Genomic DNA, 8,532 nt, shown 5'->3' with positions numbered 1-8,532 from the left:
GGTTCATAAAATTACAATTTTCCTGTGATTTCTTCTGAGATTCGGCAAGAATTTCCCCTTAAATTAAAAGAATTCAAACTCTAATAAGGAATTAATGAAGTTTACTCATTTTCTGCTCAGCACAAAGTTCACGCAAGCTTCTCACCGGTTACAAAATGATTAATTGAACACATTCGCACGTGCAAATGTGTTTGCATAAATATTTGTTTAAAATTCTTGAAATGAGGAATCCCTCAGTGTCTTTTCCAATCTCAATTGTACATTTTCTCCGCTCACCACTTCATCATCGCAAGGGGATGAAACAATGGAGTTTGCTTGGGGTTAATGACAACACACAATGCGGACTTGATTCTCCAGCGAGAAGTGAAATGTGATAGATTAGGGCTGAATGTTGGAGCAATTCGCCATATATATATATATATAGTTTCATATCGTGAATCCACTCACTTGTGCCACAATTCACGAATCCTCCGCTCGCCCCTTAAACTTGCTCGCAAAATTAATTATATTTGTTCTCGAGATTGAGAACATGTGAGTCTGAATGTGCTTCTGGCGAAAATATGGAGCTTTCATCCGCAATTAATGGATCCGAGGCAGTCGTCGGGCACGTGGTGTGCCGGGGCGCCAAAGCTTCCCACGCCCATTTGCACGGCGGCAAGTGCGGACTGGCAAAAGTCTCTGCCGATGATATGCGGTGTACATTTATTAGCTGAGTGGAGAAATTGGATTTAAATTTCAAAATCCAATACATAAATGCAAAGATCAATGAATGCCAAGCATTCCATCTTATCGTCGGCGTGCTGAAGATTGACTTTCCACAGGGAAACTTCAAAGGTATAAATTTCTAATTTTCACACAAGAATCCCACACTGAATATTTCCAAGGCATGAAGAGGAAGAAAAAAAACAATTTTTATCCACAAATAGGGGAAAAAAGGGTAGTTTCGATGCATTTACCAAATAAATTAAACGTTAGGGGAAAATTCTATTCGGCCTCTTGAATTGTCCTGATTTTCTACAGAATGTATTTCTCATTTCGCGACTTTTTGTACTAAGCTGCCCCACTGTGGGGCCATATTTGGACTGCAATTTTTCAGTTCTTTTTAGAGTGCAATCTAAAAGCAGTGATAAAGAAACTCTTTTAATAGCTAAAGAACATTATTAAAAGATTGATAAATTATTGAAAATATAACTTAAAAGATTTTCATTGTGTTTTATAACTTAACAAGGACACATTAGCAGAGACACATTTCATGGAATATTAATTTTCTTCAATTCCTGCAAGCAAGCAATTAAAAGCAGAACTTAACTTAATTCTTCTGCTAGAAAAAGACGCTGTACAAAGCTGCCCTTGTCTTAGTGAAAGCGCCTTGATTGAATTTACTCCTGTCCAATTCTGCCCCTTTTTCCCCTATTCTTTTACAATTTTGTGGAATAATTTTTGAGCAAATATTTCTGTGTGTTATTGGATGGAATCCAAAATACCAATTTGTATTTATACGGCGTTATTTACATTAAAATGTGAAATTTGAGTAAAATGAGAAATTAGCTATATATTTTCTCTATAAGAATATTTCCTCATAAATTTTCATGGTGCTTAAACGGGGAGAACGCATTACATATCCTGGGCAAAAAGATGACTGAAGATGAACAATTCTCACTGAAATAAATCATAAGTATTCAAGTCGTCTTATTATTTATATAATAAGAACGTCAACTTCGTCATCTTACCCACGAGGCGAGGCGTATGACAAGTGAAATGTGGGGAAAATGATGAAGTATAATGAGAATAAATAATATCGTATTAATGCTGTATTGCGCTGTATTCATATCGTATTTCGCCAGACACTAAAAGAAAGCACACACACAGAGTGGATAGGGAAATGGTGACACAGGATGGGGAAAATCAAGGGGGAGATAGTATGCCAAACACTTCTAGAACATGAAATTTTTCGTTTGTTTCCACATTGATTTCCTTATTTTAGTGAATCTCTTGAGGTTTCATTCGATTTTTCTAGACAAATCAACTTATAACCGCTGTTTTTGGACATCTTTTCTGATCATAACCTCAAAAATATAACTAAGAGAGCTTGTAGAACTTCATTTGAATGATTTCTAAATCACAAAATCATCTCTTATGACTTGTCAATTACTGATTCACAGTCAAAATAGTCCAGAAAGTTGTCTAAATAGACATTATCCAAGCCTAATTGAATATTTTTGAGGTTATGTTCGAGATTATCACAATTTTCAGTGTTTCTGGGGATCAAAGGATCAAAAGGTCACTGTTAATTGCTTACAAATGCCTAATTCTCCCAAGGACTAGCAGAATTTATGTGCTAGAATGCGAATAATTCACTAAATCTGTCCTTAGTTCGTTACATAACCTAGAAAAAATGTTTAATACGTTTGTTTTTGCATGAAAATCGAAGGGAATTCGGAGAATCTGGATGATTAGTCAAGAAAAGAAGCATATAAGAAAGGAATATTGTAGGTTTTTCAACACTTCCACTCCTTAAGTAATTCTGATTACATTATCTCCCCCTTGGGGAGAATACTTTAGGCCAGTCTCTCTGTATATATTGCGCCTAATCTACATGCGGAGCGTCGATTTAATCACCCATTTTGGCATTTAGGGCGGCAAGGCTGTGTAGTCACAACACTGGATGACTCCATTGGCGATAAATATCCCATATGGCACAATCGTGAGACTCCGCTGAGCTCGTGAGCGTCACGGAATATGCTTTAAATATTAATAAGGATTAAATAGAGACGCCCAGATTATGGATGACGCGTCCAAAATATTGGGGACACGATGGTGTGATGAGATTTTAATTACAGAAAATTTGATAATAGTTTTCTAAACTCCTCCATGCCAAACACACCAAATCCTTGCCATCCTGACTTGCGACAGCATGTTCACGAGCTGTGCACAAATGTTGACACCCATGTTCACTGCCATATGTCAGCAAAGTGTCGAACTTACAGTTGTAAAGTGACAAAGACAGAGGGAAAATGGGGAAAGGCGATACTCAGAGATAGCTATATATATCTGCTATGTAATTAATTATAGCGTTGAGATCAAAAGGACGACATTATACGCAACATTGTCGATGATTTTCTGACTTTTCACCCAGAATATCCTCTTTCATTAGCACGGGAAATCCTCCATTGCGATTGCATATCGTTACCGATTAAGTGACGGTGTCAGTCAGGACGAAGAGAGCTTTAGTAGCAAGTTTAGTGTGCCAGGAGAGGATTTTCCGCTAAATCGTGTATTATAACCTATTCGTAATTCTATGGGATTAAACTGATTGCTTCGCTGAATATATTCGTATAAATTATTAATTGGATGGAAAACCAATGCAGTTTTGTGATTATATTGCATGATGTTTGATTTCGATTTTAGGCAATGCCAATAGCAAAAATATACTTACAGCGTTCAATTTTTGCACAAACATTGAAGAAAGGAAGCCAAATTTGCCTCTTTAAGTTAATATTTCACGTCAGAAGGCATCATTTGGATTGGGTAACTTATATAGCATTACAATGTGGGCCAGATAAGAAGAAATAAATCGACGGGGCTGTCGAAATCCTTGGAGATTTCCAACCGCCATCATGTCAAGCTAATAGATATTGCCATAAATTTAGGTACTTCACATTGATAGAGATTATCTGATAAAAGTCACTCGCTCTATTAATTGAGGGGCTCCAAAATGAACCCAAAATCTCAGTTCGTCGCTTCGCAAATATGGCTTATCGAATTATGATCAATTTTGACAGCTTCATATTTCTCACTTTTGACACAAAACGTCGCAGTTTACAGTCTTTTCTTGTCACTATCGCACAAACTACGAATTAGAACTTTCCCCCAATGCTTTGGCAAGTGACTTGATAAGACAAAGATCAAATATACGCATCCAAAATAGTCCCATCAACTCTTATGTTGAAGGGATTTTCCTAACAGAGTTGGCAAAACATAAATCATAGCGAAGCCTGTGACGCTGGAAATATGCTGACTGCACAGCAGAGTAATTTATTGAAAGGATGAAAGAGTATTACTATCGATAATAGAGAGCTTTACGCATACCGACGACGTCATTGAATCACCATGAAACTCTTCGTTGTGCTTCTGTGGGAAAATCTATTTCCCATCCGTTTGCATTCACGTCGTTTCCTTGTCTTTTCCGCCAAACACTTACAAATGTTGCTTACGTGGGACAAAATGGAAAATGATGTCCTTCATGACGCAATGGATTTGATTGGGGAAAATGTCTGTTAAAATATGTATTTCATGAGAAAAGGACAGTTTGGAAAATTCAATATGCAGCAAAAGTTGTGCAAAACAGTTGGAAAAAGGCGATTTTTAAAAGATCTCTTACTGATATGATTAGATATTAATTTTCGACTTATTTTTCAAGTGTTTTATTGATTTTCTGTTAAGAATTCAGAATATTCACTAAGATTTTATTGTCAGATTTGATAATTTTCACTATACAAAAGTTGATTTTTTAGAACTTGTTTAGATAAAATCGACTTTGGAAAGTAATATTTTCAGTTTTTCTATCAATTTTGCCATATATTAGTCAAAAAATCAAATTAAAGCCAATAAAATAACCAGAAACATCCACAAAATAATTAGTACAGCGCAATATGAGCACTTTAACGAACTATTAAGAGGTTTTTGAGGGTTTTGAAGTAAATTTGGCAAATTTCGCAGCGATATTAACGCTAAATTTCCAACTCGTTCTCTTGAAAAAAATGATGATTTTGACTTTTCGTCGTTTTCTATTCATTTGTGCCAAATTGTTCGCGACTTAAACTCGCGAATGTTGCAGAATAAATTCATGGAGAGATAGAAATTTGCAGAACGGAAGTGACAAATACAGGGCCGGATGTGACTGAATAAAGCCTGTGTGAACTGAATTGGGTACTTTTGGTCAAATTGCACGCGACCGCAGCGCCCAATGGCGGGTGAGGCGAAACAATTGGAAAAACCAAAGTTTCACGTGCAATTTTTACACATTTATATGCACACATGATATTTAATGTGGCCAATGTAGCGTTTTCTGCGTGCTACAGAATGCTGTGCATGTGCATGAAATGTGGTTGTGTGGAAAGGTGAAAAACCAAGGGGGAAATCACTCGCAAATTGAGAGAATTAACTTTGTGAATATTCAATCATTTCTCGATTATTTCATGATTTTTTTTTTCAAATTTTGATTATTTCATACAAATTAAATTCGTTTTCTGATTATTCCTTGAATATTTAATCAAAATTTGATTTTTTTTTTCATAAAAATTTCAATAATTATTTGATTTGTCAATACTTTTCATTCAAAATTTTATTATTTCATAGAAATTTTAATCGTTTTTTCATTATTTTCTGAATATTTTATTCAAAATTAGATTATTTTGCAAATTATACTTGAGAAAATAATCCGTTTTTGATTATTTTACTTGAATAATTGATTATTTGATTGAGACCAATTAAATTTCCCTCAAAAATCGCCTTGTGACTTGCCCCTTGTGAAAAACCATAATAAAGGGAGGTGAAAAAATGCGTCACGTCCATTTCATACATACTTTACAATGTTGCCACCAAAAGCAGCAGAAAAGCGCGTGTTTTTTTTCTTCTATTTTGCGCGAATGAAATATAAATTTACATGCAAGCTTTAAACACCGCCGAAAGATTAACACTCAACTTAATTGTGTGTCAGGGGAGGTTTCGGCGGAAAGTTTATATTCGGCAGCGCCCAATACAGCCAAAGTGCATCCCAAATGGATCCCGAAAATATTCGTAGCTTTCATTTGCCACTTCCCCATTGAGCCAGAGTCAAATTAAGCCACAGACATTAATTACAGTTTGTGGTGTGGAAACTTTGGTGCTAAAACGATTTTACTATAAAATTAAAGACCGAAGAGGACTTTCCCGTGCTACCAGGACACGTGGTTAGTTTATGTTATTACACAGCCATTTTGTCTCTGTCAACATGAGATATTTGGAAAGTTTTATGCTTTGCAGATTCTGGCCATTGAATGATAAACCAGGAAAAATACAAAATTCACTTTCCGCCGTTTTCTCCACGAGCAAAATCCATCGTTTGACGTCCTTTTCGTGCTTGAAAAGAGCTTCAAAAGATTTTCCTACAGAATTGGCGTAAGAAAATCCATTAAAAATCCGTCAAGGAACATCAGAAATCCCTAAGAAACGGTTCTCTTGGAAAGATAGTTGATTTTCCAGCAGGAAAAGTGAGCAAACGATCCATCACAAGTTCATGACTGTTTTTACCGCGGAAATCAATTGAGTTCTAGTGAATTTTTCATTTGTGAAATATATTCAAACACTTTCATTGCTTCAACGTTTTTCGGCGTTGAATTAATAATTAATCCGGTCATGCTAACGTGCGGGGAAAAAAATAGGAGAATTTCTGCCATGAAGAATTAATGAGAAGTCATCTAATGCGCAACTTTTGTAGCGCTTTCGGCAGAATTTGTAGCGTTTAGCGTGTAAAAGTTTGAATATGCGAAACGTAGCCAATATGGAAAACCACATTTGCGTGGTTAACTGAGCCCACCGGGATGTAAATATGTACATGCATGTGTAACCTCATAAAATTTTAACTTTCATTGAGGAAATTTCACACGTTGTACAAAGGCTTATCTTTGTTTAACTAAAGAGAAATGTAAATATATGCGGTGTACATCATTGGCGTGTGTGTGTATCTAACTCTCGAAACATAAACTTTCATTATGTTTTATTTCAGCAACAAAGGTATACATAATATTGTGCGGTTTGGAGTTTTCAAGTACGCCCGTGTGTTGGCTTTGTTATATCTCTAAAACCGTCTAAACCATAAATACAGCCTCAAATATGTGAGAGACAGGCACGTTTGTTACTTTATTATAGAGTGATGGATGCTTAAAAACACCGAAGCAAAAATATTCCCCAGCGCTGCATATATATATTTTCCCACCCAACATTTTGTTGTTCTTCCGCAGCGCTGGCTGGAAAACTTGATTTCGCGTCCAGGATATTCGAATTTGAACTTTGCCCTTGCAAAACACATCCGAAATCCCATTCAGATGTAAATGAAAATTTTCAGCTCACGCCATATAGTTGAAATTCATATTTGGCGCCACTTGCATAAAACTCATTAGACTCTGTGGTGTATTTTGGACAAAGGCTCTGAGCTACTTTGTTTTATTTCCACTCGCCTGTATCTGATGAGCGAGTGCGATAAGCTTATTGCTAACCCAAAGTCTCCAGTTTCATCCCCCCCAAAAAGAGGTGAACATGATAAATAGACAAAGTTGAAATGAATTTCGCACGAAGCTTTTGGGGATCTCTTATTTTCCCCTTGTACAAAATGTTACACATTTTATACCTTGCAAAATATTTACATTATTCCACCGAAATCCGCTTTAATAAATATAATTATTGCTGCTCTCGAACTAATTCTCTAGAGCTCAACTGCAGAAGGAACTTCTATCTTTTCAAACGATTTAATACTGTCATTTATTAATTTTTCATCATTTTACGTCATAAAATTGAAATTCTTGAGCCTAAAAATCGTGATATTAACAAAACATAACCTCAATTTTAAACTTAACAGCTAATATTTTGGAGTTAGAAAAATTCTAATTGAAAAATACCCTAAATTGCAATTTTACCGGAAGAAAATCATGAAATATTGTATGAGAAAATCAGTTTCAAACTTGTTAGTTAGATTTTAGTTAATTTTAGGTTGATTTTCAAGGTAATAAAATTAAAATTTGCTACAATATCACTGTTTTTAGACTTTTTATCATTTTATTTTGAGTATAAAAAATGTTTCTTACGATTTTGTGAATCAATTCTTATCAAAGTCATAAACAATCCATGAAATCTGAAGTCCTGGGAAGTGTTAAGGATTTTTCATACGAATTGTAGTGTACTGATTTTATCTGGCATTTTCTCTCCCTCGGGAAATTCTCTCGTAGAAGTTCATGAAGCAGACAGAAGATAAGCGATGATAATGCAAAAATATTGATTGAACCGAATGTATTTCACTGTATTTCGTGCTCTCTAAATTGGTTTGGGGGAAAACATTTGGTCGAATGACACACAATTTTAGACAAACCCAGCCAAATTTGTGTTTGTTTTCACTGAGTAAATTATTTTAGCCAATGTCGCGCTGTCTGAACAATTTGTGCGTGTATTGTAAGCTTTTCGCACACAATCTCTATTAGGCTTGTGTTGTAAAATTCCCAGATATCACTCTGACTACTTCTCTATTATGCATATTGGGGAAAACTGTCTCCGTTGTTAGATATTACTCACGCCGGCATCCACAGTCACGTTTCCAATTCAATCTGCTGTGCTTGACATGTAGAAAAACCAAACTCAAATATTTTCCAATTGACTAGATATGTTATTTACCTTCGCTTTATGGAATATTCGCTGCGAACATATCCGTTAGACTGCGATGCCACAAGAATATGTTGAATGCTGTGTGTAATTTCAATAAAAGTTCAGCACACGGATTGCAAA

This window comes from Phlebotomus argentipes, unplaced genomic scaffold (assembly GCF_947086385.1).
Source record: "Phlebotomus argentipes unplaced genomic scaffold, Phlebotomus argentipes genome assembly contig_27, whole genome shotgun sequence".
In the NCBI taxonomy this organism is placed as follows: domain Eukaryota; kingdom Metazoa; phylum Arthropoda; class Insecta; order Diptera; family Psychodidae; genus Phlebotomus; species Phlebotomus argentipes.
The sequence above is the reverse complement of the archived record's forward strand: the minus strand, read 5'-3'. Positions refer to the sequence as shown.